Source organism: Ixodes scapularis, unplaced genomic scaffold (assembly GCF_016920785.2).
Source record: "Ixodes scapularis isolate PalLabHiFi unplaced genomic scaffold, ASM1692078v2 ptg001158l_1___fragment_3__unscaffolded, whole genome shotgun sequence".
In the NCBI taxonomy this organism is placed as follows: domain Eukaryota; kingdom Metazoa; phylum Arthropoda; class Arachnida; order Ixodida; family Ixodidae; genus Ixodes; species Ixodes scapularis.
In genome coordinates, this window is record NW_024610108.1 from 3827501 (window position 1) to 3835000 (window position 7500).

The window sequence follows — 7500 nt, forward strand, 5'->3', positions numbered from 1 at the left end:
CAAAGAAAACAGAATCGATCGAAAAGAAACCGTTTCAAATCTCCGTTTCTAACGCGCCGACGTCACAGCGCCGTTCAACGTGCGAAAGATTTTTTTGGTACGGGATTTTCCACAAACGGTATCCATCGAGTTTCGTTTTCCCATGCAGTGTTCGATAAAAACTCGTAGGAGGAGGAGGACTGGTTAAGCGCACGCGTGCAATCGCACCACTCGTGCATTTGCTCAAAGAAAACGCAACGCAAGAAAGCATAAAACTGCGTGCTGCCCACGATCCGACACAGTCAAAACGAGGTAGAAAACAAATTCTCCTCTCTTGATATATGATCCGACCCTCACACAGACGAAGCCACGGGAAGGCCCGAGGCCGCAATGTGCGTTCAAAGAGTAAGTGCTCAGTGTGTCCTGCAATTCACACCAAGTCTCGCAGCTGGCTGCGTTCTTCATCGACCCGAGAACCGAGTGATCCACCGCTTAGAGTCGTGTCAATGTGTTTGGATTTTTCAATCAGTACGACAAAACACAAGTTGTTGTTTTTTTTCGCGCCCGGCACATCCCATGCCATCTCGAAAGCGCAAAAAAAAAGCTTCTTCTCAAACGCCTCTTCGTTAATCAAAACAAAAGGGCGATCCTCGAGAAGAGACGAAAAAGGGGGCGATGCGCCTTTTGTAACCCGCGGATTGTCCCGGTGCACTTGAAATCTCCTCTCAATCGAGGCAGCAGAGGGATCCCGCTGGGCGCATCATCGAAAGGAACGGAGGCCACCCAAAGAAAAAGGCACATCCGAACCACAGTTTTTTTTTGTGCCGTCCCGACGGCATCCAAGCTTGGTCGGGATCGGCGCCAGATAAATTCGCACATCGAGTCCATTCCCCGTACAAGAGGAAGAAGACAAAACGATGCAAAATAACATCCGGTAATGATCCTTCCGCAGGTTCACCTACGGAAACCTTGTTACGACTTTTACTTCCTCTAAATGATCAAGTTTGGTCATCTTTCCAACACACCGGCGCAACCGAAAGGCCGCTCCGGGTATCGGTCCGAAGACCTCACTAAATCATTCAATCGGTAGTAGCGACGGGCGGTGTGTACAAAGTGCAGGGACGTAATCAACGCGAGCTTATGACTCGCGCTTACTGGGAATTCCTCGTTCAAGGGGAGCAATTGCAAGCCCCTATCCCAATCACGAAGGAGGTTCCACGGGTTACCCAGTCTTTACAGACAGGGATAAAAACACGCTGCTTCCTTCAGTGTAGCGCGCGTGCGGCCCCGGACATCTAAGGGCATCACAGACCTGTTATTGCTCTGTTTCGTGCGGCTAGGAGCCGCTTGTCCCTCTAAGAAGGGTGCAAGGTGCAGAGAACCACGCACCTATTTAATAGGCTAGAGTCTCGTTCGTTATCGGAATTAACCAGACAAATCGCTCCACCAACTAAGAACGGCCATGCACCACCATCCACCGAATCAAGAAAGAGCTCTCAATCTGTCAATCCTCCCAGTGTCCGGGCCGGGTAAGTTTTCCCGTGTTGAGTCAAATTAAGCCGCAGGCTCCACTCCTGGTGGTGCCCTTCCGTCAATTCCTTTAAGTTTCAGCTTTGCAACCATACTTCCCCCGGAACCCAAATACTTTGGTTTCCCGGAAGCTGCCCGCCAAGTCATTTGAGTAACTCAGGCGGATCGCTGGTTGGCATCGTTTATGGTTAGAACTAGGGCGGTATCTGATCGCCTTCGAACCTCTAACTTTCGTTCTTGATCAATGAAAACATTCTTGGCAAATGCTTTCGCAGTAGTTCGTCTAGCGACGGTCCAAAAATTTCACCTCTAGCGCCGCAATACGAATGCCCCCGTCTGTCCCTCTTAATCATTATCCTGTATTCCAAAAACCAACAGAACAGAAACAGGATCTTGTTCTATTATTCCATGGACTGTTATTCAGGCGAATCGCCTGCGTTGAGCACTCTAATTTTTTCAAAGTAAACGCGCCGGCCAAAGCAAGGCACCTGATGAAGGGAACCAAGCCACGACAGGCATGATGTTCAGCACGGGCCGTAACGTGGTGTCCACGCACTTCCCGCCTGTAACTGAGATCCAACTACGAGCTTTTTAACCGCAGCAACTTTAGTATACGCTATTGGAGCTGGAATTACCGCGGCTGCTGGCACCAGACTTGCCCTCCAATGGATCCTCGTTAAAGGATTTAGAGTGTACTCATTTCAATTACGGGGCCTCAAAAGAGTCCCGTATTGTTATTTTTCGTCACTACCTCACCGTGCCGGGAGTGGGTAATTTGCGCGCCTGCTGCCTTCCTTGGATGTGGTAGCCGTTTCTCAGGCTCCCTCTCCGGAATCGAACCCTGATTCTCCGTTACCCGTAACAACCATGGTAGGCGCATAACCTACCATCGACAGTTGATAAGGCAGACACTTGAAAGAAACGTCGCCGGCTCGTGGCCGTGCGATCAGCACAAAGTTATCCAGAGTCACCACACAAAACGGACCGAAGCCCGATTGATCTTGGTCTAATAAAAGCACCCGTCGCCCCGAGGGGCTTCGGGCTCACTGCATGTATTAGCTCTAGAATTGCCACAGTTATCCAAGTAGGAAGAAACGATCTAAGGAACCATAACTGATTTAATGAGCCATTCGCGGTTTCGCCTTGTTTCGGCATGTACTTAGACATGCATGGCTTAATCTTTGAGACAAGCATATGACTACTGGCAGGATCAACCAGGTAATCTTTTCGTGGTGGGTCGCCCCAAACCCTACCAACGCGCGGACGCGGGGCCACCGTCAGGCGCCCCTTACGAACCGCAAACACACACAACGCTTAGGAATTACTTCCAAATCCAAGAAGAAATGAAGCACGTTCGAGCGCGCAGCCGGAATATCCCCGACCGAGGTCGGTACCGACGCGGCAAGAAGCGCATACATTTCTTTCTCGTCGTAGCAACAGAAAGTCGTACGCCAAAAAAATCATTGACGACGCATTCGCAGCGTTGCCGAGCTTTCAGGTCCCGTGAGGACGCGAGGACGCACCCCGGCCTTCGGTCAGAACGCACTCGTCATTTCACACCGTTCGGTTAGCGCGGACGCTCCGAAACACCCTCCTCTCGCATTCGTTTTCAAGACACAGGTGCACCCGAGAACCGACCCCAACGGCAGACGCCAGAGATCGCAGGTACCTTGCTGTAACGACCATGCGGCGGAGGCAGCGGCCGAGACGGCGACGAAAGGCGTCGGCGACGTCGTCAGACGCCGCTCGCACCAACCGAACGCTCGACAGACCCCACCTCCACATAATAGCACCGATAAGTATAAAGAAGATCCTTCAAGAGCATTCTGTACATAGTTTGTGGTTATCAGTTTCGGTGACTGACTGACTGACTTACTGTCTCTCACTCATGTGGCTCCTCGTTATTCAGTATCATTTATTTGTCCTTCTTTCTTTCTTATTTTTTTCCCCTCTCTCTCTCCTTATATATATATATATATATATATGTATGTATGTATGTATGTATGTATGTTTGTGTGTATATATATATATATAAATGTTCTTTTTTTCCTGTGTGCCTCTATATATACATACATACATACGTACATACATCCTACCCCTATAAAAAAATTATTTCTCGCTTTTTATTAAAAACGTGCTGACCCCTGCTTGACTCTGATTACTTCTTTTCGACTTTCAGTTCATGTTAACATGGTCAACAGAAAGTTTATCGACTTTGTTATTACAAAGTAAACCAATATTTACACGGGGCGTTTCATGCGTTTTGAATTGTGTCAGAGCCGAACAATGAGCGCTATAGTAAGTGAGATTGTCACTGCTTTTAATCCGAATGCTCGCAGTATCGCGCGTGTTTACGGCAGGCTTCATAATAGGCAATTTTCTTTCTTTACACTACTCTTCTTTGCTCACTTCATTGTTTCTACCATAGGTTTCGTTTGGAAGGCCCCGCCACTTAGTTTCCGACAAAGTCCTCTCAAGGAACGAAGTGAGAAGCACGGGATTAACAAAAGAAAAAGATGCGTGTTTTCTAGCGGTTACCCGTGTCGCTTTGAGACACGGGCTTTCTGGCGCTTTCAACTGGGCGAGAGCCGAACAATTTACCCTACTGCACTTGCGACGGGCAGCGCTTTCAAACGGAATACTGGAAATCTCGCTTACTTTTCTGGCAAGTTTGATAGGAGACAAATATTATTTTTTTCACGCGAATTGTTCGCTCTATTTCTAATCTCTCTCTTCCGTGTCCTTGGCATAGAACGCCCGCTTCGTCTCCCACAAAGTACTTCCGAGGAATCAAGTGCAAATCACGCGACTTTAAAATGTGCGTGTTTTCTAGCGGTTACCCGTGTCGCGAGGCGACACGGGCTTTCTGGCGCTTTCAACTGGGCGAGAGCCGAACACTGTACACTACTGCACTTGCGACGGGCAGCGCTTTCAAACGGAATACTGGAAATCTCGCTTACTTTTCTGGCAAGTTTGATAGGAGACAAATATTATTCTTTTCACGCGAATTGTTCGCTCTATTTCTAATCTCTCTCTTCCGTGTCCTTGGCATGGAACGCCCGCTTCGTCTCCCACAAAGTACTTCCGAGGAATCAGTGCAAATCACGCGACTTTAAAATGTGCGTGTTTTCTAGCGGTTACCCGTGTCGCGAGGCGACACGGGCTTTCTGGCGCTTTCAACTGGGCGAGAGCCGACCACTGTACACTACTGCACTTGCCATGGACAACGCTTTCAAACGGAATACTGGAGATGTCGCGTGCTTTACTGCCAAGCTCAATAAGAGACGAATTTCTTTCTTTTCACTGGAATTATTTCCTCTATTTCTAATCTCGCTCTTTCGTTTCATTGGGAAGGAACGCGCGCTTAGTTAGCCGCAAAGCAGTCTGAATTAATCACGTCCAAAGTACAGAATTTTACAATATATAGTGTTTTTACCGGTTGACCGCGTCAGAAAGCGTACCTTTCCGACGAGGTCTGTGTCGCTTTGACGTGAGCGGGAGCAACGCGATTTGGGCTAGTGCACGCGAGATTGGCAGCGCTTCCAATTCCAGTACTGTAGATATTGCCTGCATTTTTTACATGCTTGAGGATGTGGGATTTTCTTTCTTGTGACGTGACCCGTTTGTCAAATTGTGTCTCGCTTTTTGGTACCGTTTAAGAAGCCCGTCCGCTTACAATCCTAAAAAAAAAAAAAAAAAAAGAAATTAGTAAAGAAAGACGCCCATACTTTTTTGTTGCTCTTTCTTTTATTATCTGCGCAGGATTTTAATTTGTGTAAGTTTTGTTTACCGTCCCCACTACGTAGGCGTTCGTACATGCCCGTCCTCGCGCCTCGAATTGTGTGCGAGCGAAATCAATCTCCCCAAGCTAGCTTCAGAAATTGCTCGAAAATCGAACGTGAGGAAAGCCAGAGATACGTGGTTTTCACAGGTCGTGCAAGATTAATCCATAAAGTGCGATATTGGTATATATATATATATATATATACATACATACATACACATACATGATTTCTGCGACAAATAGGAAGACAAAAAGACCATGTTCAAGCATAATATAGGAACATTGACACTTTGCACACACAAGGGAGGTCAAATGGCAGGTTTTTCTTCCTTGTGCAGGAAACTTTATTGCAATGTCAGAAGGGAAGTTCCACTCTAGAGTTGTGCGCTCAATAAAGGAGGAAAGGAAATGCACTTGAAAACCTTCACAGTTCAAGTAAGAAAACATTTCGAAACGACAGTTTGTTTTCTTGCAGGGAGGAGAAGAGGGGAGAGAGGGAGGGAGGGAGGGAGGGAGGGAGGGAGGGAGGGAAGGAAGGAAGGAAGGAAGGGGGGGGGGTTGCCATGCACGGTGAAGACCAGAGTGTCGAACCGAAAACCGAAGCGAACGAAAAACCGGAACCGAGGAGTTAGTTTCAGCCGAACCGAAACTGACCCGCCAACTTGGAACTGTACGGAAGAAAATATAACTGTCTATTAGTCTGACGATGAATAGAAGTACAAGGGTGTACGGCAGGGATAGCTGAAAAAAAAGGCTCTATGGACTTGGAGCGGCAGCCCAAAGTCGATGACGACGAAAAGAAAGCACACAGTTTCGGAAAACAGGCGGTAAGAAAGCGACAAATTAAGTAGCCGTCATGTCGAGTTGATTGCTTAGCTCTATTTAAGATGAAGGAAAAAAAAAGAAGCACAATTGATGCTTACTTGCTAAATTGAATCAACCATTATCTTGTAAAGAAAAAAAACCTCAAATGCCAATCACCTGTATTTTAGGCGACCCAACAGACTGATAACTTTTAAATTCAGGCTAAAATATAACACAAAAAAAAACAACAACAAGGAAAGACAGATATGTATGTAGCTTGTCATTTACTGCTCCATCAAATTTAAATAAAGCAATTTATTTCTCGGCACCTGAAAATAAGCGAACCCTACAAATGAATGGAAAGATACCCGTTTGCACTCTTGAAATAGTGCCTATTACGAAAAGAAGCACCAGGTAAATATAATATCACTTTAGCTTCTTCTTTTTCTTTTTAATACGGTACGCTGTTGGTTCATCTTAGTAAAATATATAAAATAGCGCAAAAAAGACGAGGACAAGGAGTATACAGGACAGGCACTCACTTTCAACTAGTTTTATCCAGGAAAAGTAAACATACATATATAGCTTTTATTCACGATAAGTGCCGAGGGCAGCCGAGAAGGTGGCAATAGCCCCGGATGGTTTGATCGTGCTGGGAGACACCAGCATCCCAGCTCAAATATCTTCTACCCTTAAGAATATGTGCTGCTTTGCCTGTCGTGTGTATATACATGTTCACTTTTCCTGAATGAAACTAGTTCAACATCAGCGCCTGTCCTGTATACCTCTTGTTCTTCTATTTGTTGTGCTATTTTAATGTCCTACATTACTTTTGTGCTCCCGCAAATCGAAGCAAACCAATAAAAAATTCGGTTCGACACTCTGGTGGAAACTAAAAGCTTAGAAAGAAAGAGGAAAAAAAGAAAAAGGAAAACATTTCTACAATAATGATAAGCAGGAGGAGGAGGAGGAGAACAAGAAGGCTAATAATGTGGAAAAAAAAGACACGACCCAAATAAATCAATACAAAGGATGGTATAAGTCATGCATACTTACCACATGTAAAATTAATTAAAAAAAAATTAGAAAAAAAAATGTGTATTTATATATATATATAGATATATTTTTTTTTCTTTTATTCAGAGGCTTTGGCGCACGCACAGCACTGCACTGCACTGCACTGCACTGCACTGCACTGCACAACACAACACAACGAGAGACTTTCCACAAACACACCACTGCGTACGAGGACACGACCACGTAGAGCTGCACGAAAACAAGCGCCGTAACTTAATAAAAAAAAAATAAAAAAATCCTTTCACTGGACGGACGGCACAAGAACGGAAACTGCTCAAAGAGCACACACACACACGACACATATTAATGAATTAATAAGGGGCACA

General features: G+C 45.8%; 2 non-coding genes across 2 annotated transcripts; both read right to left on the reverse strand.

Moving 5' to 3' along the window:
* Positions 1-326: 326 nt before the first annotated feature.
* On the reverse strand, positions 327-479 carry LOC120845755. Its single transcript, XR_005716896.1, has one exon. It is a non-coding gene; the product is annotated as a 5.8S ribosomal RNA (ribosomal RNA).
* A 435-nt stretch (positions 480-914) lies between these two features.
* LOC120845643 lies at positions 915-2730 on the reverse strand. The gene has a single exon (XR_005716845.1). It is a non-coding gene; the product is annotated as a small subunit ribosomal RNA (ribosomal RNA).
* Positions 2731-7500: the final 4770 nt, after the last annotated feature.